This window comes from Macaca nemestrina, chromosome 3 (genome assembly GCF_043159975.1).
Source record: "Macaca nemestrina isolate mMacNem1 chromosome 3, mMacNem.hap1, whole genome shotgun sequence".
In the NCBI taxonomy this organism is placed as follows: domain Eukaryota; kingdom Metazoa; phylum Chordata; class Mammalia; order Primates; family Cercopithecidae; genus Macaca; species Macaca nemestrina.
Window position 1 is genome coordinate 17,880,237 of NC_092127.1, and position 25,359 is coordinate 17,905,595.

At 34.8% G+C, this 25,359-nt stretch overlaps 1 protein-coding gene across 1 annotated transcript in view; it reads right to left on the bottom strand.

Moving 5' to 3' along the window:
• LOC105466678 (polypeptide N-acetylgalactosaminyltransferase like 6) overlaps positions 1 to 25,359 on the bottom strand; it is a 1,213,852-nt gene that overhangs the window by 1,125,192 nt on the left and 63,301 nt on the right. The gene's annotated exons all lie outside the window — the stretch shown is intronic.

The window sequence follows — 25,359 nt, forward strand, 5'->3', positions numbered from 1 at the left end:
AAATTAATTGTGTTAAGAAAGACAATGCAATAAATGAAATGGTTTTTAGCATGAATTCTCCATATTTTTATAATGGGCTGCTTTTGAGTTTCTTCTTATAAAGAAGTCCAAATATTAGCAGATGACACTCAAATAATAGGGTTTTCAAATTTAGATTCCTAGCAATTAGCTTTTTTCTTTATTCTATGTATAGCATACATAAATATGTGATTTAACTGTGATCAATTCTAAATGGTGAATTTCAGGAAAGCATGTGTCTGAGTTATATTTTCTCAAAATGGAATCTGTAATATAAATTTTGCCATCTATTTTCATATCTGTAATACTAGACCATAATACACTAAATTTTCCTGCTGCTAGAAAAATGGCAAGAGCCCTGATATCTCTACTTTTATTAGTTTTCTAATTTTATTTCTAGACTCAGAGCTGATTTGATAAAAAGTTGGGTTTCTGGTTCACCAATGTAGAATAAACTGTAAACACACAAAGCCATAACGTAACCAGAAGATTGAAATACTTTGAATGAGAATAAAAATATATTTTTAAATGCTTCTAGTCATTGGGGTAACCAACTTGGAAGCTTTTGCTGTGGGGTAACACAAACAGTAACTTTTCAGTGCTAATAACATTTTAATTCAAATTCTGAACATTTGAAATCTACTGGAAAATGTTTTCATCTTTAAATGATTTAAAAATTAATTGTTATAAATATTTAAATACTAGTAATACTAAAAGTACAATTTCCATTGGTAAAATGATCAGAAATTAAAATGATAAAATGCCCCAAATATATTCACTAAATATATGGTGTTTGACTACAAAACAAAAACAGAATAAAGAAATCTATATTGAAACTCAATTGCTTGCTGCTTTAATACCAAGACTATGTTCATGCAAATAGTTTATTGTTCCCCATGGGGAACAATAATAAATCAGTTTATTGTGATACAATTTGTATACAAAATTATCCACTAGGTGAACATTCGGATGCATTTTGGCAGTTGTACATTATCATGTAACTATGAACACAGTTAAGGTATCAAACATTTCTAGAACCCCATAAAAAGAAAAAAAAAATAAAACCACCTTTTATATTTTGCACTCAATCCCAACTCCCAGCTCCAGGCTACTGATGGATTTATTTCTATACCTATAATTTTTTTTTCTAGAATATCAAAAATATGGACAAATGGAGTGTTTTCATCATTCTTCTGGCATCCTTACATAAGCTGATACTTTTGTGATTCATACAGGTTGTTTATGTACCAGTACTTTGATTTTTTTTTTTTTTACTGCTGATTAGTGTATGATAATATAAATATAACAATTTATTTATCATTCACTAGTTGATGGATATTTGTGTCTCTAGTTGTTAGTTATTACAGGTAATAGTTTTAAGGGCATTCACATACATCTTTTTATAGGTATATGTCTGCATTTCTCTTGGGTAAATACCTAGGAATAAGATTGTTGAATCACATGGTAAGTGTGTGATTAAATGCCAAACTACTTCCTGGCTGTATAATTTTGTGTTTCTATCAGCAATGTATGAGAATTTATTTCCTCCATACCTTACCAGCACTTGGTATTGTAAGTCTTTTCATTTTTGATAATTCATATGGGTAAGACATTGTAAATTTAAACTGCATTTCTGTGATGGATAGTGACAGTGAACAGCTTTTCTGATGCTTATTTACCTTTCATATGTCTTTTGTCAAATGTCACATTCAAAACTGATCCATTTTTAAATTGAGTTGTCTTACTGAATCATAAGTATTGTTTATATATTTTGGAAATGATCCTTTGTCAGATATAGTTTTGAAAACATTTGTTCCTAGCCTTTGAATTTCTATTTATTTATTTATTTTTGAGATGGAGTCTCACTCTGACACCCAGGCTGGAGTGCAGTGGCACGATCTCGGTTCACTGCAGCCTCTGCCTCCTGAATTCAAACAATTCTCTTCCTCAGCCTCCCAAGTAGCTGGGATTACAGGCTCTCGCCACCATGTCCAGCTAATTTTTTTTGCATTTTTAGTACAGACGGGGTTTCACTGTCTTGGCCAGGATGGTCTTGTACTCCTGACCTTGTGATCCACATGCCTCAGTCTCCGAAAGTGCTGGGATTGCAGACCAGTCACCACGCCCAGCTGCCTTTTATTTTTTTTAATTGTGAATTGTCAAAGAATAATAGATTTTAATTTTGATAAAGTCCATTCAACCATTTATTTCCCTCCATTGCATGTGTTTGTATCTATGATCTTCAAGAAATCTTGCCTAACACAGTGCCACAAATATTTTCCACTATGTCTTCTTATTGACAATATATATTCTAGCACTTTGATTCTACAATCTTTTATTTAAAGATTGTCAAGTGAATTTTTGTGTAATGAATAAGATAAGTGTAGAGGTTCCTTATTTTACATATGAATGCCTATTTTCTGTCACCATTTGTTGAAAAGACTATCCATTCCACCCTGAATTAACTTGGCATCCTTGACAAGAGTCCATGATCCTTTGGTTTTAATAACTTATTTTTATTGTTCTTCTGTTCTCAATTTCTGGATTTTTTCTTTTGTCTCTAACTTATGCTTTATTTTCTATTCTTTTTCTCATTTATTTAGATAAAAATGAGGTCTGTACATTTTTATTGCGATTTTAGGTTAATTAATATTTAATATAATTTATTGTAATTGGATTGGGGTCTATTACTTTATTATTTATTTCATAATTTTTCCGATTTGGCTTTTGTTTTTCCTTCCTTGGCTTTTCTTAGTTTGTACAAATTTTAGAATTAAATTTTAATTTTTTGATTGATTTTAAACTATACCTCTCTATTAATTTCCTATTGGTTGTATAATAGATTACAGTCTACATTCTTAATTTTCATAGTTGATGCAGACTGAATGCTTGTGTCTCCCACAAATTCATACAATAAAATCTTAATCCCCAGGTCATGGTATTAGGAGGTGGGGCCTTCAGGAGGTGATTAGGCCATGTGGGCAGAGCCATCCTGAATGGGATTAGTGTTATGAAACAGGCCAAGAGAGACCTCTTATCCTTTCCACCACATGAAGGCACAGTGAGAACATGCTGTCTGTGAATTGGAAAGCTGGCTTTTACCAGACAACAAATCTGCCAACATGTTGAACTTGAACTTCCTAGGCTCCAGAACTGTCAGAAATAAATTGTTGTCATGTATAAGCCATCCAGTTTATGATATTTTGTTATAGTAGGATGGAGAGACTATGACAACCGTCTACTTAGAATTAATGTACTATCATTTCCTAAAAAATACAGAAATCTAGGCACCGTATAAGTCAGTTTATTCCCAGCCATGATTGAGGCTATTGTTGTCATGTGTGTCAGATTTATATGTGTTATAAATGTTTATAAGACAATGATTACGGTTTTACTTTAAACAGTAAAATGCAGTATTAATAAATTAAGGAAAGAATAAAATAAATAATTAAAACAGAATGTTATGCTTACCCAGATATTTTTCATTTTAAGTATTCTTCACTAAAGCTGTAATATAAATCTTTATTCAAATTTTAGAAAATTTCAGCCATTACATTTTAAATATATTTATACCTTTCCCTCTTTTTCCTGATGGACAACCAATGACACTTATGTTAGGTTATTTAGCATCTAATAATATTTGGAGGCTCTGTTTATTTACATTTCAGCATTTTTTCTCCTATAGCTTGGGTAATTTCTGTTGATCTATTTTCAGGTTTACTGACTTGTTCCTCTGCTGACACCATTCTGCTATTAAATGTATTTAGTCATTTTGTTTTCTGTGTTTTTCTTTCACTATTGCATTTTTAAAAATCAAGATTCATGGCCGGGCGCGGTGGCTGAAGCCTGTAATCCCAGCACTTTGGGAGGCCGAGACGGGCGGATCACGAGGTCAGGAGATCGAGACCATCCTGGCTAACACCGTGAAACCCCGTCTCTACTAAAAATACAAAAAACTAGCCGGGCGAGGTGGCGGGCGCCTGTAGTCCCAGCTACTCTGGAGGCTGAGGCAGGAGAATGGCGTGAACCCGGGAGGCGGAGCTTGCAGTGAGCTGAGATCCGGCCACTGCACTCCAGCCCGGGCTACAGAGCAAGACTCCGTCTCAAAAAAAAAAAAAAAAAAAAAAAAAAAATCAAGATTCATTTGGTCTTTTTAATCATTATTAGTTCTTTGCTTGTATTTCTCATCTTTCATTAAGTGAAGAAATATTTTCTTTTATATAATTGAGTATAGTCAAAATAGTGACTTTAAATTTCTTTCCTACTAATTTCAGTATCTAAGTCATCTATTTCAGAAATGGCTTCACTTTCTTTCTTTTTAATTTTAAGAATGAGCTCTTTATTCATAATTCTCTTATATCACATAAGACTGTATTTTATCACAGACATCATGAATATTAAGCCGTGGAGACTGGATACTCTCTTCTTCCATGAGTAATTTTCAGTTAGTTTGCTTTGTTTTGTCTTAGTCTTGGACAGCAACTCAGTCCTCACTTGAGATCCTTTGCCTTAGCTAAACTGCATTGAATTGGCTCTACACATACGTGACTCAGAGGTCTATCAGAGATGCAGGTAGATTAAATTTGGGGATGCCCTCTCCAGATATTCCTCTTCTAGATACTCCCCTGCCCCTTTTCCAGAAAACAGCGTTGTCATGACTCAGTATTTTGATTTCCTAGACCAGATAATTGGGGCTTTTTTCACACAAGGGGTTCTGCTCATGTATGACTGCCAATAGTCCCTACTCCCAGGCTAGAAAGAGTGAACGCAAATATAACTCCTCTTTTGAACATGGACACCACAGAAGAATTTGTATTAATTTATTTTTAAATTCTAGTAGCTGCTTCAAGATCTTGTGTCCAGATTTTACAGTTGTCACTTATAAAGGTGTCTAGTTGGAGCTCATGTAGCCATTACAGTGTTCTGTCTGACTTTTAATATTCCAGGTCACTTCTTTCACCACAACACATTTTTGTTCTGTTTTGTTTTCCATTTCTATTATGATGTCCTTTATTTAGTCATGTGATTTCTCCAGAATATCCATGTTATTTCATGCCTTGTATCCTTGGCTTTTAATTTATATATTTTATTTTATCCTTGAATTTCCATGAAAAAAGAATAAGTCAGTCTTTGCCAGACATATCCCAAATAAACACACAAATCCCTTAGAACTCTTTCAACTCATGGTGTGACAATAGGCCCCTTTGAAAATGCACTTGAAGCTGTTTTGGGATTCAGTACCAACTTTGTCACTTGACTTATTTAACTTTTATTTCATCATATTTAAGAGAAAGAGTTGGGCCAGTAATTCTGTCAGTAATCCCAGCACTTTGGAAGGCCTAGGTGGGAGGATTGCTTGAGGCTTGGACAACAGAGCAAGATTCCATCTTTACAAAAAACTTCAGACATTAAATAAAATATTTATGTTTTGTTTCTCTACAGTTACTTACTCATTTTCATTTTAATTATTTTGTAAAAAGAATTTACTTTATGTCTATTTGAGTAGTCTTATACAATTACTAAAAGGGCTGCACTTCTATTGCTGTACATATTCTAATATTAATTATTAATCATAATGGCAGCAACATGCACTGACTATCCTTCACCTTATTCCCACCTGGGAGTGAGCCCTATCTTGACTAAGACCTGTGCCTTGCTCTACACGGGCTGTTTGTCAATTTCTCTAGAGTGACACTAAATCAAGAGCAGCACATGGTAATGTAAATCACAGTCTAATTTAGTTGTCACTGTGTTGTGACACTTGGTTAAAAATGCTTTTTAATTGTGAGTATAAATTATACATGAACAATTCTTAGTGACAGTCTTAATACTACATCGGATTATTTTCCCCAAGGGAGAATAGCAAGCATCATCAACATGAAGCAACTGCATGTCTAAACTTCTTAAATAGCAACTTGGGGAAAAATAATGATGGTGATGTGTTCTGGTTTAGTTTCAACCCCAAACTCTTTGGCTAGAGAGGAATGAGTGGGTGAGCAAAGGGGGAAAGAAAGATCTTTGGATACTTTGAGACTGAATTGTGGGACTGTGGGTTATAAACACAGCCTTCTCTCTTGGCTGTCCCATTCTATGGCCCTGAAAGCATGATCTGAAATAGTTGTTTTTCAGTTTAGCAGTCTGTAGAAATGAGCTACTTCATCATGGCATTGTATCTTAGTATCAGAGAAATAGTCAGTAGACTTAGAGGAAATGTGATTTTTCTAAGTAGCTGTTTAAACTTTAGAGTTCTTAAATATTTTAAAATAGATATTTCCTCATTTTTAAAGCACTTTGCTTCAATTAAGTGGATCCCAACTAGCTGTGGAATGTCTAATATTTGATAATATTACATAAATAAAAAATGTTGATTTAGGAACATAGATATTAGGCATTTTCTATTTTCTACCTCTATGTAAAATATGTGACATAAAAATTAACCTAATTTTATTCTGATGTCTCTTTTCTGGAAAACAATATATTTTCTTACATATGAAGGTACCACACTGGTACTATTATATATTTTACTGAAAAAGACAGACTCATGTGTGGATCTAGGTTTTACAGTCACTATGCCTCAGTTTTTTCACTAAAATTAGGATAGTAATGTCCTCCTTACATAGTTGTTTTGAGGTTCTTAGGAGACAGTTTTTGCAAGCAGGCTGCATATGAGCTAGTATGTTATAAGCCAGAAGGAGTTAATATCCCTTCAGCAACAATTCCAGCCCTTTATGGATGTGAATTAATTCCTGAAGCAGTCTGCCATCTTTGAAGCCAAACATATTTGAGTTTCTGCTTAGGCACTGTAACTTAAATTCTGTTTGGGAGGAAATATCTCAACAGCAATAAATCTCACATTATCCATTTGTGAAACCGGAATAGTAATTCCTACCTCATTTATTCATTTGTTTTTTTCATTCACTGAACACATATTACCCATTATTGTTAGATACTGCATGGGTTTCTGGGAAATGAGCAATGAACAGGGCAGATATGGTCCTTCCTGGGCCATACACTCCAGCAGGGTAGGTATTAAAAGTTGTAGCTAATTAAAAGTGCTTGACAGAAAACTTTCAATAAATGTTATCTGTAGCCGAGCATGGGGGCCCATGCCTGTAATCTCAGCACTTTGAGAGGCCGAGGTGATAACATCACTTAAGACCAGGAGTTGGAGGCCAGCCTGGGTAACAGCAAGACCTCATCTATACAAAAATTTTTTAAAAAATTATCCAGGTGTTGTGTCATAAACTGTAGTGCCAGCTACTCTGGAGGCTGAGATGGGAGGATTGTTTGAACCCAGGAGTTCAAGACTGCAGTAAGCTGTGATCATACTACTGCACTTCAGCCTAGATAACACAGAGAGGCTTTGTTTTAAAAAATGTTATTTGTAATTATTATATTATAAATGTTATTGTTACTATCATTATGAAGAGGAGGATGATGAGAAGAAAACATAATACTTGACTCATATTGATCATTAGAATAATTTTGGTATTTGTAAGGGATATTTGCTTTTCCTTTTCATTTCTCTTTTAATTGTAACTATTATACTTTTATCAAAGGAAAGGTAGCATACAAATGTGTCCCTGTTTTGAGGAATTTGAACATGCCACCTTGAGAAGTTATTGTTGCTTGAACCATCTTTCCCCATCCTCCATATGTGGAGGATACCACCACATACACAGGTTGAATAGCCCTTATTTGAAATGCTTAAAACCAGAAGTGTTTTGGATTTCAGATTTTTTTGAACTTTGGAATATTTCCATACACATAATGAAGTATCTTGGGGATAGGAATCAAGTCTAAACACAAAATTCATTCATGTTTCATGTACACCTTACACAAATAGCCTGACACATTTTAAATAATTGTGTGCATGAAACAAAGTTTTGACTGCATTTGACTCTTATCTGTCACATGAGGTTAGTTGTGGAATTTTCCACTTGGGGCATTATGTTGATACTTATAAAGTTTTTGATTTGCGAGCATTTCAGATTTTGATTTTTGAATTACAGATGCTCAGCTTGTAATAGCATTGCCAGATTTATCAAATAAATATATAGGATGTTCAGTAAAATTTGTATTTCAAAAAACAATGAGTATGTTTTAGTATGTCCCAAATGTTGTAGTGGGCATACTTATAGTAAACAGTATTCGTAGTTTAAATGAAATTGAAATTTAACTGAGTGTTCTGTATTTTACCTGGTAACTTTAACCTATAAATACCATAAAAGTACTCTCAGGGAAATTCTCTGACACATTTCCTAAACATTTGTAAGATTTTCCAAATGTCAAAAATTCTCACTACAGCACAAAATGAACACAGATTATCTAGCTTTATCTTTGAATTGATGGTTGAAAGACTTTGAAATTTGCTCCAATATGACACTACAGAAATCACTGAAAGTTTTTTTTAAACAGGACTAACATTGAGACCATGATTTCTTCAAACTCTCTTTTTTTTCTTCTACCTGTTTCCCTAAACATGTATGCATGCAGAAATCAGTGCAACTGCATGCAAATAATTTTAAAATGCTTGACTAAGTCCATTCTTTCCTCAAGATTCTTCAAGGCTGTATAGCCAGACGTGAGAAGGAAACATGACAAAAGGATTGAAGAACCCAGACTCCAAGCACACTGGCTTGAACCACCCTGAAGGTGGCTGCCTTGGTTACCCTAGATATGTGCCTCCAGTGGTCTGAAAGAAAAGATTTTAGATTTTCGGTCTTAGAGAAAAACATCTGTTCTAGCTTCACAATGACTTCACTCTCTAAAGTACCAAACATGAATTAGGTCAGTGGCATCATGAATCTTTGACCACGATGTTCCTATAACATTGGGGTAGGAGTAAGTTCCTTTAAATCAGGGAATCACTTTTTACTGGTAATTGACAACAGAGAATGAAATAAGCAAGGCTGAAGTAGGAAAAGGGCTTTGGGAACAAGAGTAGCTGGCGGGAAGGACCTGGAGTAACAGGACCAGCATGTGAACTTTATTGTAATGATGACAACATGAAGTTATTTAGCAGCAACAAGAACACAATAGGAAGGAATAGGGCTAATTAGCAAAAACAGGAAATCTATATTTAATCATCTTTAAAATTTTACCGGTAATGATTTGACATCATGTGGGACCTCAACCCCTAACCGTTTTCTAGAATCTGGAATTGCACAGGCTAACAGAGAGTTTTACTACATGTATTGGTTATTTCAATGTTTAATTTCTTACGACAAAAAATGTTACATACAAGGATGATAATAAAAAGTATTAGGTGTACCAGCTAGAAGTAACTACAAATATAATGCTTATTGTCAAAGAAAATTATAATGTGTATTGCAATAAAATAATTTGAAGATACTCATTATAATTTATTTTAATATTGCCATCAGGTTATTATATGGCAATTTTCTCCATTATTTTTATTCATCCCTCAGTTCATATCTTTCAAGAAGATAGTATATAACTTTTCTATAAACAGATAGGGAAATTAAAATATAGAGAGAGTACATGTCATTTGCATAAAGCTTTAGAAATGAAGGTGTATAAAAATTATAGTGTTCATATTGATAATGTAAAGTTGACTATCACAAATATCCTTTGGGATTTTAAAAGAAACAAATGAAGGAAAGAATTTTCTAATTTTCTTCTAGAGCTAGTATATCTGAAGAAAAGAAAATTAGAAGAATGTAATATATGATTTTATAAAAACCACTTGACTTTGCAGGTCTTGGAAATGATGATATATACATATAGAGAAAGCCTGGAAAAATAGACATCAGCTGTTAAAAGTGATTGCTTTTGGTATAGACATGGAAATGGAGGAGGACAAGGGAAGTAAGTATACAGAAACTTTAACTATTCCTTTAGAATATTTCTGCCTTTCTATAATTTTAAAATAACAGTCATACATTATTTTGAAATTAATTTTAAATGAATCAAAGTCTTTCTCCTGGATTTTCCACTGGTATTAACAGTTGGGTACTATATGCTAGCTGTCAAAATATTGGAAAGCTTTTAGTATATTTATTCCTCCACATTGCCAAGTGTGGTAGAATATTTGCAAAACATACCGTATGTGAGCAGTAGAAAATGACTTGACTTTTGCATCACACCTGTTCACTGCAACTGCTCTGCTACAAACTTTATAGTGATAACTCATTCAAAAGTAACTTTGGCAAAGCAAGTGAGTTTTTTTTCACCTTGTTAATATGTAATCTATATTACAGAAAGTTTGTCATCTTTTTCTCCATTATGACTCATTTTTTCTCATCACTTTGGGTACCCAAGTATAATGACAGTCAAACCTAAATCATTAAAATAAGGCAACATATGAATAATGTTGATTCTTCAGTATGATGGGCACCCAGAAAAAGTAATTGAGTAATCTTCAAAAACGTAAATTTTATTTAATGGGCTGATTTTCTTACAGAGTGAGCCTAGATTGATTTGATATATGTCATTAACTAAATGAAAGTCCAAACCTTTCAGGTTCTTTGCTATTCTTTTAAGTTTGTATGGCTACCATAAGTACCCAATTTTCTGGAAAATAATGACATGAATCCGAATATGATAAATTGGTGATTATACAACTAGGTCAATAAAGACTGAAGCAATGCTTACTATGACTTGTTTAGCAGCAAAATATATTCCATTTATTTTAATATTAACTTGATGATGTTAAATATTTTCCTGACTTCAAATTATTTTATTGCACAGAGAAATTGTCATTCTGTTTTCAGCTATAAAAAAAATACCTCCTATTATGTCAAAGACTATATCTTTTTTATGATGTTTCTTGGGTTGCTTTTTAACTGAGTACCCTACTGACATCTATTAAAATTTAACAGCTGCTAAATACTAGAGACCCCAGCAAGTTAGGATCTTTCTTTCTCTTTTTCTTTTTTTCTTTCAGGATCATATGAAGTACTAAGGCTTTGAAGTGTGGATCAAGAAGGAAATTATTTGTTTTGAACTTCAGACTGCACACTTATCTTTTGGCAAAGAACTATACAACAAGTCAGAGAACGTGTTTGTTCTACAGAATAAAACACTGGCATGTTTTAATTCAAATAGACTCCCAGCCAAGGGAGTAAAAATTATCCCATGGTCATTTTTCTAGATACATATGCACTTGTTTAGTAGGTATTCAGTCTGTATTCGGGAGAAGCATGATTTGCTTATTTTTGTGGCTATGTTTTCTGGCATCTATGTTTTCCTCTTTCAAAGGAAAGGCTGGATTTCTTTAGGACACCGCATAAATTCTTTTTTCTCTGCCAAGTTTGAAGAAGAGTGGGGCTTGACCAATGTGGGTGGGGCTTGTTTAGATTATGCCAATTGGGATTTCCTATACATCTGTCCCATCGGAGTATTCCCTGATAGATTTGAGAATTCAGTCAACTTAGTTTCTGTTTGCCAAGCATTCCCAAAAAGAGTCCAACTGGGGAGTCCCTCTCTTCCTCTCGATTTGGTTGTCAGATATGAGTTATCAAAAGTACTACAACCATTTTACGTCAACAAGGGTCTCCTATGAAACTATGCAAAAATATGGAGAGAAACATAGTTTTTAAGATTTGATCTAGTAAGCCTCACCAGAAGCTATCGCTGTTGAGGAATTTTAAAGTTATATATGTAAATTATCCCCCAACATAATATATTTTTGTTTTTTGTTTTTACTTTGAAGCTTATGTTTAGTATAAGCACCTGTTATACAATTTTAGAAGTACATAGGGGAAAAGTTATTAGATTCTCACTGATGTTTAGGTTCAAAAGATATAACCATATAATTGCATTGCAGTAATGTCAACAAGCATTACAAAACTGACAAAAACAATCTGCAATAAGTATTGCTTTGTCAAACAGCTTTGATTAATTCAGAACATAGTCTAGTTAGCAAAACAAAAAGCAAGAGATTAGACAAAAAAAGTAAACATTCAATCCTACCAAATACTCTTTATTAGTGGATCTATTTCCCCAGAAATACATATCATACACCAATCTACCACCTAGAGGTATACTATGACCTTATTTGAGTAAAATGTAGCAGTAAGTAAATTTTTGTTTGTTTGTTTGTTTGACAATGAGTAAAATCCCTAGTGGGAAGAAGAACAAGTAATCTTCAAGAAAATAATTATTATATGTTAACTGTTTTTTGTTTTTGTTTTTTTTTTGAATGACTTCTGCTGCATGTTAAGAAGAAATTGCATACCTTTCAAGATATACCAACATCACCAGAAGACAGCTTATGGGAAAGTGGTATTTGAAACAATTTTATCAAAGATCTGTTTAGAAAAATATTACATATAAATTCCATTGACAGTCACCCACAGCTCCTGTCTCCATCATTCATTCATCTCATTGTCCCTTCTTCTATAATCATCTTCCCGTTGCGTTGGAACTCACTTTTACCCTAGTTTCCCACAGGAGCCTCTTCAACCAGTATTCCTTGCAAACATACAATTCAGTAATCTTATGTTCTTCAAAAGTTCTCCCATTTTATTCTATACTTCTCTCTGCTTCCAATATGATGTTTGTAATCTACTTGTAAAATCATGTCCCTTCACCACCTAAAATCTTTAATGATTTCCATTACCTATAGCATCAATCTAAAATCCCAACTGCTACGGTTTGAATGTTTTGTTTCCTCCAAAACCCTTGTTGAAACTTAATCTGCAATGCAAGTGTTGGGAGGTGGAGTTTGATAGGTGGTGCTGAGGTCATGAGAGTTCCTCCCTCACAAAGGGATTAATGTTATAAAGGGCTTCACCTGGAGAGTTTGCTGTCTTGCCCCTCTGCCATTTGTCATGTGATAATGCAGCAATAAGGCCCTCACCAGATGCAGGTACCTTTACTTTGAAATTCTCAGTCTACAAAATTGTGAAAAAATAAATTTATGTCCATTATGAATTACCTAGTCTGTGGTATTCTGTTATAGCAGCACAAAAGAGACTAAGATCCCAATCTACTTCTTCACTTCCATCCATGCCAATCTTCATCTTGAATTTTATGTTCCAATCATGTTGAACTACTTATAGCTCCTTCCACTCACCATGCTCACACACTTCTATGGCTTTTCCATTTACCTGGATTATTATATTCTCTCCACCTCTCCATACTCCATTTACCTTTTTCAGGAAGCTTTTGTCTACCTGACAAATTTGTATCCGCATCTCCACTTTAAAACTGATGATATTAATGTGTCTCCAATAAAACGATCCCAAACTTCCTTGATGGGAGTTTCCCTGCACAAGCTCTCTTCTCTTGTTTGCCACCATGTGTCATGTGCTTCTCACCTTCCACCATGATTTTGAGGCCACCACAGCCACGTGGAACTGGAAGTGCATTGAGCCTCTCTCTTTTGTAAATTGCTGAGTCTCAGCTATGCCTTTATCAGTGTGAAAATAGACTAATATACTTATGTATTACCATAAGAAATATGAAATACTTTTTTATTCATAAACTAAAATGCACTGATTTTTATATAATTAGTATAGGTGTGAGAAAATTATACATCTTCTCAGCCTTTTGTCTGTATTAAGTTTTACAAAATGTCAAATTTACAGTGAAAAAATGAAGAAAATAAATTAGCTCTTGTCATTATGATATCAATTATGACTGAATTGACTGGTTATTTTGATATAAAGGTAGCACAGGTAACAGTATAATTTATCATGATCTAAAATTGTGGGAAATGCTTTTTTGAGTTTGCCTTTAAAATATTTTTGTTCACTATAAATTGAATTATTCTTTTTTATTATTTGTTTGATTTTTATTATGTTTCTTATTTTCTACCTTAAAATATCTAAAGACCAAATTTATGGTGGTATTTTTTTAATCATGTAAATATTTTATCTTTTCACAACTTTATGAGGTTAAAAAGAGGTGGTTTAATGAAAGGATCTCTACAATTTTTTTCTAGTTTTAACAGCCTTATTCTACTTGTCTACATCTATTTATTATTGTCATAGTTATTTTCCACAGAAGTGAATTTGATTTCTACAATATGTTATATGCACTCCAAAAATTGACTGAGGACTACTCAGAAGAATATAAAATGATATTCAAAATCAATACTAATATAAAGGTATTTACAATTTTAATTTAATTTAGTTTAATTTTTATTTTATTATTTGTTTTGGACAGGTTCTCATTGTGTCACCCAGGCTGGAGTGTAGTGGCACAATCATGGTTCACTGCAGCCTTGACCGCCCAGGCTCAAGCAATCCTCCCACCTCAGCCCCATAGTAGCTGGGAACACAGGAGTGTGCCACCGTGTTTGGTTAATATTTGTACTTTTTGCAGAGACAGGGTCTCACTGTGTTTCCCAGACAGGTCTCAAACTCCAAGGCTCAAGCAATCCTCCTGCTTTGGCCTCCCAAAGTGCTGTGATTATAGGCATGAGCCACCATGCCTAGCCTACAATTTTCATCTGCACGACAAATGAAATGAGAAATTTTACATTAAAATACTTATGGGAAATTTAGCCCAATGAACATTGGCAGCCAATTAAGAGTCCCCCAAATGAATTTGTATAAAAATAAATATCAAGATTAACACTGTAGATGAACATATTTTCTTAGTCTTTTGTATTGGTTTGTGAGAAATATGTATCAACAAAGTACAATGGAAAAATAGAGAGGCTAGTGAAGGGCAAATGACATGAAATCAAACATGAAAACAAGGAAAAAATAAGAACCTAAAGAGGTAACGTGAATAATGATAGCTGAGACAGTGACTAAGAGCTACATCAGCTTTCTCAATCTTTGGTTAGGAGACTTCATAATTACATGAGACCATGTAATTATATGCAAAGGTCCCCAATCCCCAAATCTGTGTTTTAATTTTACACTGAATATCACATTCTTTTTTGTTTGTTTGTTTGTTTGTTTTGAGACAGAATCTTACTCTGTTGCCCAGGTTGGAGTGCAGTGGCACAATCTCGGCTCACTGCAACCTCTGCCTCCTGGGTTCAAGCAATTCTCCCGCCTCAGTCTTCCAAGTAGCTGGGATTACAGATACCTGCCACTACACCCAGCTATTTTTTGTATTTTTAGTGGAGATAGGGTTTCACCATGTTGGCCAGGCTGGTCTTGAACTCCTGACCTCAGGTGATCAGCCTGCCTCAGCCTCCCAAAGTGCTGGGATTACAGGCATGAGTCACTGCACCTAGCCTAAATAACACATTCTTGCACAGATAAATTATTCTATTGTTAAGTGCATTAGCTCTCTTTTGTCATTAACAGTTGTTTCCTAATTACCACAAATGACCCAAAATGTTCTTTGTTGTCTACAACTGTATGTGTATACATGTATATACGTGTATATCATATATTTTACATATAATTTGAAATGAATATGTGTATCTTCAACAGACTAAAAGACCGCAACAGACTACATATATATTTACATATACTATAAATGTATGTATCTTAAATTTAAGTAATTTGTCTGCACCATTTATGTACTGCAACGCCTTGAGCATGGCACTAAACTTCTTGTGCCTCAGTTTTCTCTAAGACGATAATAATAGTATCTAATATTATCTACTACAGTAAATTATTTTGAAGAACAAATGAGTTAATCCACGTAAATAACTTAAAAGGAGGCCTGAAACATAGTTAGTAATAAATACTACTTTTCTTTATTTTTCCTACTAAAAAATGTTGAGTCTAAGCATGTGATCTTTCAATGCCTTAGGAAAAATATTTGGCCATAGATAATAGCAAGGCTAAGTGACATGAAAGAAAAAAGGCAAAGATTTGGTAATTCAGGAGGTCACTGTTGCCTCAGAGAGGTTTTCAGTTGAGAGGCAAGGAGGAATTCATCTGTCAAGGAAACAACTGCAAAGAAAGCCAACTGCAACTTTTCAAGAGAGAAAATAGTTTGTGAAATATGTTACTATAACAGAAATATGGGCTCTATGTAAATATAAATGGGTTTATAAATGTTTACACATTTTTGTGAGAGATTGAACATTGATGACTTCTAAGAAAAGCACATATATAAGAAACTGAATAATTTAGATCCTCAAATGAACTTATTTTCAGTCTTGTATTTCAGAAAAAAAAGAACTGACGTCAAAATAATATTCCTAAGCACATAGCACCAAGTGGAAGAAGAAGACTTAACTTCAATTATTCGCTTATCAGCAGGCAAATCACACAAATAAATGAAGCAGGCTGGTGGATGGGACCACAAGTAGTGAGCACATCAATGAACTGAAAAAGACATGTTCCCTGTCCAAAAGCAATGTATTTTATTTTATTTTAATTTTTATCTTTATTTTTATTTTTGTTTTTGTTTTGAGATGGAGTCTCGCTCTGTCGCTCCGGCTGGAGTATAGTGGCACGATCTCGGCTCACTGAAACCTCTGCCTCCCAGGTTCAAGCAATTCTCCTGCCTCAGCTTCCTGAGTAGCTGGGATTACAGGCATGCATCACCACGAGCAGCTAATTTTTTTTGTATTTTTAGTAGAGACGAGGTTTCCCATGTTTGTCAGGCTACTCTCGAACTCCTGACCTCAGGTGATACACCTGCCTTGGCCTCCCAAAATGCTGGGATTACAGGCGTGAGCCACTGTGCCCAGCCAACAATGTATTTTAAAAGCTTATCAAAGTACAAGAGAATTTAGAACACACCTGGCGTTAAATCAGCCTGTAAGATGGACAGTTGATATCTGAGAACTGATCCCAAAGCTGACACTTTCTATTTTAGTGGTAATTGCATTACCAATTTACTCTTAAGATAAATGTCACATACCATTCCTGGAAAGTCCTTCTACAAAAAACTAACTACCAGAAACATAGTTGTGATGGTTAGTCCTGACGGTCAAGTTGATTGGCTTGAAGGATGTAAAGTATTGTTCCTGGGTGTCTGTGAGGGTATTGCCAAAGGAGATGTAGTCAACCGCCAGCGTGGCTAGAATCAAGCAGACAGAAGAAGCTGGAAGGACTACACTTGCTGAGTCTTCCGAGCTTCATCATTCTCCTGTGCCGGATGCTTCCTGCCCTTGTACATCGGACTCCAAGTTCTTCGGCTTTTGGACTCTTGGACTTACACTGGTGGGTTCCCAGGGGACTCTTGGGCCTTTGGCCACAGATTGAAGGCTGCACTCTCAGCTTCTCTACTTTTGAGGTTGTGGGATTCATACTGATCCACCACTGGCTTCCTTGCCTCTCAACTTGCAGACTGCCTATCATGGGACTTTACCTTGTGATCACGTGAGTCAATTTTGCTTATAAACTGCCCTTCATATAAACCTATATCTCATTAGTTCTGCTCCTCTAGAGAACCCTAATACAATAGTTTATTCACTATAGCCTATCCTATTCACATATTAATTCTAGTTTGATAAAAAGTGAGTGTGGGGTCAAGCAAGTACACTGTAAATAATTGAAATGGAAGGACACAACGAAATGACAAAGATAGCTGTAGTCAGAATTCCATATTTATAGAATTTGAATAAATAGAAATAGCATTCAATGTATTTACTGTAGCTTAGTGAAAGCACCCAAGAAAATAGATGTTCAACATATTTCCAGAAAAGAGACAAAGGAAAGTAAAATAAAAGGAAGAAGAAGAAAAAGAACAGATGATATCAAGTGGGCTAGAGAATGAAACAAGGGAAGTTAGGGGATGTAATTCTCAAAGGTCAAATGTATATTGTTAGATATTGTTAGGGATGTGTTAATCAGAGAAAGAAAGCAATTACTAAAAACATTTGCACTCATTACTTTTTGCTCACATATGGACCTCATTGAATGTGCTTATATATAATACTAAACAAACGCATTTTAGATTTTTGCCTTAATTAAGCTTCCTTTACAGCTACTCACTTCTAAGGTGAAACCACGAAGGTTTTTTTGCCTCAGAAAAGGAGAAATTGGAACAAAAGACCACTACTAAGTATAGCAACATCAAACTTTCTTGGCTGCTTTAGCAAGAAAGAAACTAGGAAGAAGAAAGTTCATGGCGAAAAAGTATTCCCTAAATCTTAATACATGTGATGGTTAATACTGAGTGTCAGCTTGATTGGATTGAAGGATACAAAGTATTGATCCTGGGTGTGTCTGTGAGGGTGTGGTCAAAAGAGACAACATTTGAGTCAGTGGGCTGGGGAAGGGAAACCCACCCTTAATCTGGTGGGCACAATCTAATCAGCTGCCAGAGAGATAAAGCAGACAGAAAAACATGAAAAAGAAAGAGACTGACCTAGCCTCCCAGCCTACATCTTTCTCCCGTTCTCGATGCTTCAAGCCCTCGAACATCAGACCTCAAGTTCTTCAGTTTTGGAACTGGGAGTGGCTCTCCTTGCTCCTCATACCTTCAGATGGCTTATTGTGGAAACCTGTGATCGTGTAAGGTAATACTTAGTAAGCTTCCCTTTATATATATATATATATATAAATATATAATATATATTATAATATAAAAATATATAATATATATTATATATAAAATTAATATATAATAAATATATAGTATAATATATAATATATAATAATATATATTCACTACATATATATATATATCCTATTAGTTCTGCCCCTCTAGAGAACCTGACTAATATAATATATGCACAGATCAACTTACTATAGCTCATAGAGCATTTTCCACATGGTTTAGTCCTTCCTCTGAGATAGATAGCTCTCATTTGGTTGGTGCCCAAGTGGGAGAAGAAGGATGTGGAGGAAATGGAAAGACAGAATCTTATCCTCCACCAAGGGATATGGGGGAGCAGGAGGAGTCAGTGATGGTGGGGGGGATTCATGAGTCCTGATCTCGCTAAGACCCACTTTTCAACTTGTGGTGTGTGTGTGGGTGCGTGCGTGTGTGTGTCTGTGTGTGGACTAGTTCTGCTTTTAACCTACATCTAAGAGTAATTCCTGCATTTAAGTCATTGTTAATTCCTGCACCTGATTTGGAAGATTTGTCATTATCCAATAATACCATGACCTCAGAGTGCTGTTTTCAGTTTCCCACTACAAAACATCTTCACTTTTGCTTCTGTGATTTCATTCATGTTTCTAGACTGCTCTTCTTATTGCCACCTACCCTAATTCAACATAGCCTTTAATGCACAACTTTCAGTTTCACATTTTCACCAATTTTTCTCTGGTCATCAAAATCCCTGGTGACCTCCTTCTCTTCTGAATTTACAGGGTTTATGGTATAAACTACAAAAGTATCTAAGAAACCATTGCCTTGTGTTATTTGTAATTGTTTTTTGTTCAGTAAGTCCCTAAGTCAATTGTAAGCACTTCAAATACAGAGGTTATAGCTCATACCTCTGTATAAGTTAACCTGGCTGGACTAGGCAATCAATATGTGACTTTTTATGTATATAACTTATTAACTTCCTTGACTTCATAATTTGTAAGATATTTTATGAATGTAAAAATATGAAATGGATACCCCTTATCAATACCCACAATAACACTGTATTCCTTTTTTTTGACATTTTTAGATTAAATGTCAGTGGACTGGGGAAGGCAGATCCACCCTTAATCTGGTGGACACAATCTAATCTGCTGCCAGAGATATAATGCAGGCCAAAAAACGTGAAAAAGAGAGTGACTGGCCTAGCCTCCCAGCCTAGCCTCCCTGCCACCATGATCCAATCACCTCCCACTGGGCCCCACTTCTAACACCGGGGATTACAATTTGACATGAGATTTTGGTGGAGACACAATGCCATACCATATCATGAGATTTAAAAACACAAGATTGCTCATGTTAAATTATCTCTATTAAAAAGTCTACACTAACAACCTATCTTCATTCTGTTAATAATTATTGTTTAGGCCAGTTGTTTAGAGAAGGTGTTAATGAAATTAATGTATTGGATTCTGTCTCCTGATGGACAGGTTTATTCCACAGAGATCTCTACAGGCTCTTCGGCTTGCAAGGCTAGAGGCATCAGTGAGGAGTGAAACTGAAAAGGGATAGAGATTGTTCACAACTGTTAAAAATTATAAAGATATTTGATCTGAAAATTCTTACATACTCTGTGGGAGCCATTTGATACACAGACAGAACTGTTTTGGCTTGTTCATATTGCTTACTTGAGATAGAAAAAAATGCCCAAGAGCCTTAGTTTCGAGCTTAGTACAGGGTACAATTGACAATCTGGGCCATATGGACTTAAAATACATTGTAATAATGCTACTAATTTTGACAAAGTCACTTTCAACTATTCACAGTTTTTCATTTTTTAAGTAATAAATGTGTTATATTTTCCTTGGGCAGAGGGGGAAGCTCTCTCCATTTTTCATTAGTTATTTCTTACTATAAGCCTACATTTCTCTTTACTGACTTCTGTAAATAACCTGCTCTGTAGGGATTGACCTTTCATTTCTGCTTTGTCCTTTACAATTCTACTTTTGTCTGACTCTCTTCCCACCTTATATTTTGTCATCTTGTGAGTGTTGTTATTTTGTGCCTGCTTCAGCACAATTCTGGAGTTGAACACACAATGGTTCTCACTGTTCCAGTTAATTGGCTTCCCTACCCTTTGGGTGACCTATTCTCCAGTGTCTTTTGTTAATTAACAACCTTTCCTCCCAAGAATTTCTTAGCATTTAATAATATAGTGAAGAGCAGAATAAGGAATAACAAACATCTGATTCACGTGGTGAGAAGAACAACCCTGTGATCAACTTTTTAGACTTCACACGCCTAATGCATGACTGTTTCCGGAAACATTACTGGCAGTCCTTAGAGATCTACTTAGAGGATGCATCTGGTTATTTGTACAAAGTAACCTAGTTTTAGTACAGTAATAAACATAGCATAGCAGCAAGGCTAGAAAGCAGGCTGAACAAGAGGAGGTTCAGAAACAAAAAGTTCAAAGACCAAGGGAAATGTAAGTGAGAAGAACTCCTTGGATCTAAAATAAATGAAACATGGAAGACTTTCCTTTTTAGGATTTTGCCTTAGATGTGTGGCATCTACAATTTGAGGGTGGTTTTGGATGATGTTACTGATGACTTTCTATGACAATAAGCTCTTAACAAATGGGCCACCATTGAGACAGACCTCAATAATGGTTGTTAATTATTAATACCTAATAAATAATAAATAATATATTAATATTTCTTCAGGATGAAAAGATATTTGCCCAAACAAAATATTTACCAAATAGTTGTTTGAAAATAATATGTTCCTCCCGTCCAAGTTGAGATTTCGATAAACTTTGTTGTCTTCTAGACTGCCAAAAGCTGGTGTACTTAGGCTCTATTATGTATTGTTGTGAGCTGAAACAGGTGAAATTATTTCTAGTATTTCTGGGAAACTCCTGACATTGAAACTAAACTTTAAGACAGAAAACTTTTCCCTATTACCTCAACAACTTGTGGGTTCTGCGAAGCACAATTTTTTAAACAAGAAGCATGACTATTAAAATTTGTTTCCTAATGGATATTAGTTGTGTAATTGTTTATTGAACAAATTGATGAATTGTCTAATCATATTCATGTGTACTAAAGTAATAACCTGAGTTTATATTCCATCTTTTTATTGTGACCAATATATTACATAATTATTTTCAAGGCTACTGTAACACTAATTTGACTTTTTAATGCCGTCTTCTATTTTAAGTTTTAGAGCTATATATACAATTTGCTGTTTGCATACAACGTACAGGTTCTATAAAAATGTAGAAAAAAAGCACAATAGTAAGGGTAAGAACCTGCTTCTATATGCCATTTTCACTTCTTAAAAGCTCTGATTTGGAGTAAACTTTTTTTTCACTTCCGGTTTTCTATGGGAAAATTAACATAACGTATCTATCTCAAAGCATCATTTTTAAGGACAAAAATTAGATACTATCTGCACAAGCTCATGACTTAGTGCTTGCAAATAATAATTCTCAATAAGAAATAAATTTGTTAATCACTTCCTATTCTGTAATTCTCTTCAATAACTGTATTAGTTTGTTCTCACACTGCTATAAATAAATAACTGAGACTCAGAAAATTATAAAGAAAGGAGGTTTAATTGACTCCTGGTTCTGCAAGCTGTACAGGAAGCATAGTGACTTATGCTTCTGGGGAGGCCTCAGGAAACTTACAATCCTGGCAGAGGGTGAAAGGGAAATAGGCACGTTTTACATGGCTGGGGCAGAAGCAAGGTCGTGGGGAGGTGCCACACACTTTTAAACAAACAGATCTCACGAGAACTCACTATCGCAGTAACAGTGCCAAGGAGAATGGTGTTAAACCATAAGAAATTGCCTCCATGACCTAATCACCTCCCACTGGGCCCCACTTCTAACACCAGGGATTACAATTTGACATGAAATTTTAGTGGGGCCACAGAGCCATACCATATCATGAACCCACTGATCATTTCTTTATGTACCTGAGTCAACAATATTATAAAAACAACTAGAGACATAAGCAATAAAAAATATGCGTTTATATTTTGATCTGAAAGACGTCTTGCAATATGAACAAAATATATACATGAAAGAAGATAAGTGTTTATGTATGTGTATTATTGACACCAAATAGAAATGTACTGTTTATTAGAATGAAAGCTTTTATGCTCAAAGAACTCTGAAATTTGATAATAATAGAAGGAAAAAAGCAATGAAACATGTACAGAGACAGGGTAGAAATTGCTAACTGATTTTAAAGTTCTGTAATTGTCTGCATCTTTGCATAAATTAAAATATAAAAAAACTGTTAAAACAAAGGTAGCTAAATACAATAAAGCTTCATTACACAATGCCATAAAGTTTCTGTTTGTCCTAGTTTACTCAGGGTAGATGCATATTGCCCCAATATAATCGTAAGTGGTTTCTTCTTTCACTCTCAAAAGTTTCCTGGTTTGGATTATAAATTACATGGTTAACTATCCAGACACGACACGTCTTGAAATCATAACCAAGAAACAAAAACACAAATGACTGATACTATCTATTTAGCCTGTATTACACTTGTTAGTTCCACTCCAAAGGGAAGTCTAGAATTATAAACAGTTCCACTGTATCTCATTGTTTCACATATGAAGTCATTTATAAACAGAATAATGTTTGATGTGATCAGTATTACATAAATACAAAATGATAGAGGCAATGGATTTGAGCATTTCATTTTACAACTGAGACAGATGAGTCTCATTTTGCTTGTTTATCTTGTCTTACAATGTCTAATTTGCAGTCATTTTATTAGTGCATTTTCAACATCAAACGATGAATGCAAAATTAACTTGGTTTTTAATCATTATTTTGTTCTCATTTAAAATTAGTTCTGCCAGATTCATTATCCTTTGTTATTTATAATAAAGAAGAAAGAGGTCAAGCAGTTCTGTTTCTGGAAAAGCATCACCAATATTAACATAGTACTTAAAAGGCAGCCAAACTTAGTTAAGACTTAGTGGGTTATCCTGATTTTTTTTTTCACTTGAGTGATACATTAGGTAATTTTGAGTGCTCCTAATGTATGAAAGAAGGTAAAAAAGAAACAAAAACAAAACACTTTTTAACTGTGCTACAATTCTGAGACTGGGGACAGGTATAATGAAGGGACTGCCTGCTACAGTCGGACACTTTCTGTGAAGGCCTGTCATGATCTTCGATTCATGCTTGACACCCTCTGAACTTCACTTCACATTATGTGGTAGTTGATTTGTGGTTTAAAATGAAATATGTTCTGATATCTAGAGTCAATATTCTGTAGTAGTTCATTTCTACCAATGGCATTTAAAATAGGGCTGCTTCTTTGTGTAGAAAAACGACTGAAAAGACCAAATTTACATTTATTTTGAATCTCAAAGAAAGGGGCAATTTGTAGCCACACTTAATGACTTTCCCAGAACATTCTGTGTCTGCAAGGAGTCTATGGACCTCTGAGAGAAATGGTGAAGGAAATTTGGAATGAACGAAAAGTAACGTCTATGAACACTAGTACCGAATTTTTGAAAGTGGAGAAACAATTTTCTCCCATTCTGTAGGTTGCCTGTTCACTCTGATGGTAGTTTCTTTTGCTGTGCAGAAGCTCTATAGTTTAATTAGATCCCATTTGTCAATTTTGGCTTGCAGCACACCAACATGGCACAAGTATACATATGTAACAAATCTGCACGTTATGCACATGTACCCTAGAACTTAAAGTATAATAAAAAAAAAAATTATCTCAATAGATGCAGAAAAGGCTTTTGACAAAATTCAACAGCCCTTCATGCTAAAAACGCTCAATAAATTCGGTATTGATGGAACGTACCTCAAAATAATAAGAGCTATTTATGACAAACCCACAGCCAATATCATACTGAATGGGCAAAAACTGGAAAAATTCCCTTTGAAAACTGGCACAAGACAGGGATGCCCTCTCTCACCACTCCTATTCAACATAGTGTTGGAAGTTCTGGCTAGGGCAATTAGGCAAGAGAAAGAAATCAAGGGTATTCAGTTAGGAAAAGAAGTCAAACTGTCCCTGTTTGCAGATGACATGATTGTATATTTAGAAAACCCCATTGTCTCAGCCCAAAATCTCCTTAAGCTGATAAGCAACTTCAGCAAAGTCTCAGCATACAAAATTAATGTGCAAAAATCACAAGCATTCTTATACACCAGTAACAGACAAACAGAGAGCCAAATCAGGAATGAACTTCCATTCACAATTGCTTCAAAGAGAATCAAATACCTAGGAATCCAACTTACAAGGGATGTAAAGGACTTCTTCAAGGAGAACTACAAACCACTGCTCAGTGAAATAAAAGAGGACACAAACAAATGGAAGAACATACCATGCTCATGGATAGGAAGAATCAATATCGTGAAAATGGCCATACTGCCCAAGGTAATTTATAGATTCAATGTCATCCCCATCAAGCTACCAATGAGTTTCTTCACAGAATTGGAAAAAACTGCTTTAAAGTTCATATGGAACCAAAAAAGAGCCCGCATCTCCAAGACAATCCTAAGTCAAAAGAACAAAGCTGGAGGCATCACGCTACCTGACTTCAAACTCTACTACAAGGCTACAGTAACCAAAACAGCATGGTACTGGTACCAAAACAGAGATATAGACCAATGGTACAGAACAGAGTCCTCAGAAATAATACCACACATCTACAGCCATCTGATCTTTGACAAACCTGAGAGAAACAAGAAATGGGGAAAGGATTCCCTATTTAATAAATGGTGCTGGGAAAATTGGCTAGCCATAAGTAGAAAGCTGAAACTGGATCCTTTCCTTACTCCTTATACGAAAATTAATTCAAGATGGATTAGAGACTTAAATGTTAGACCTAATACCATAAAAATCCTAGAGGAAAACCTAGGTAGTACCATTCAGGACATAGGCATGGGCAAAGACTTCATGTCTAAAACACCAAAAGCAA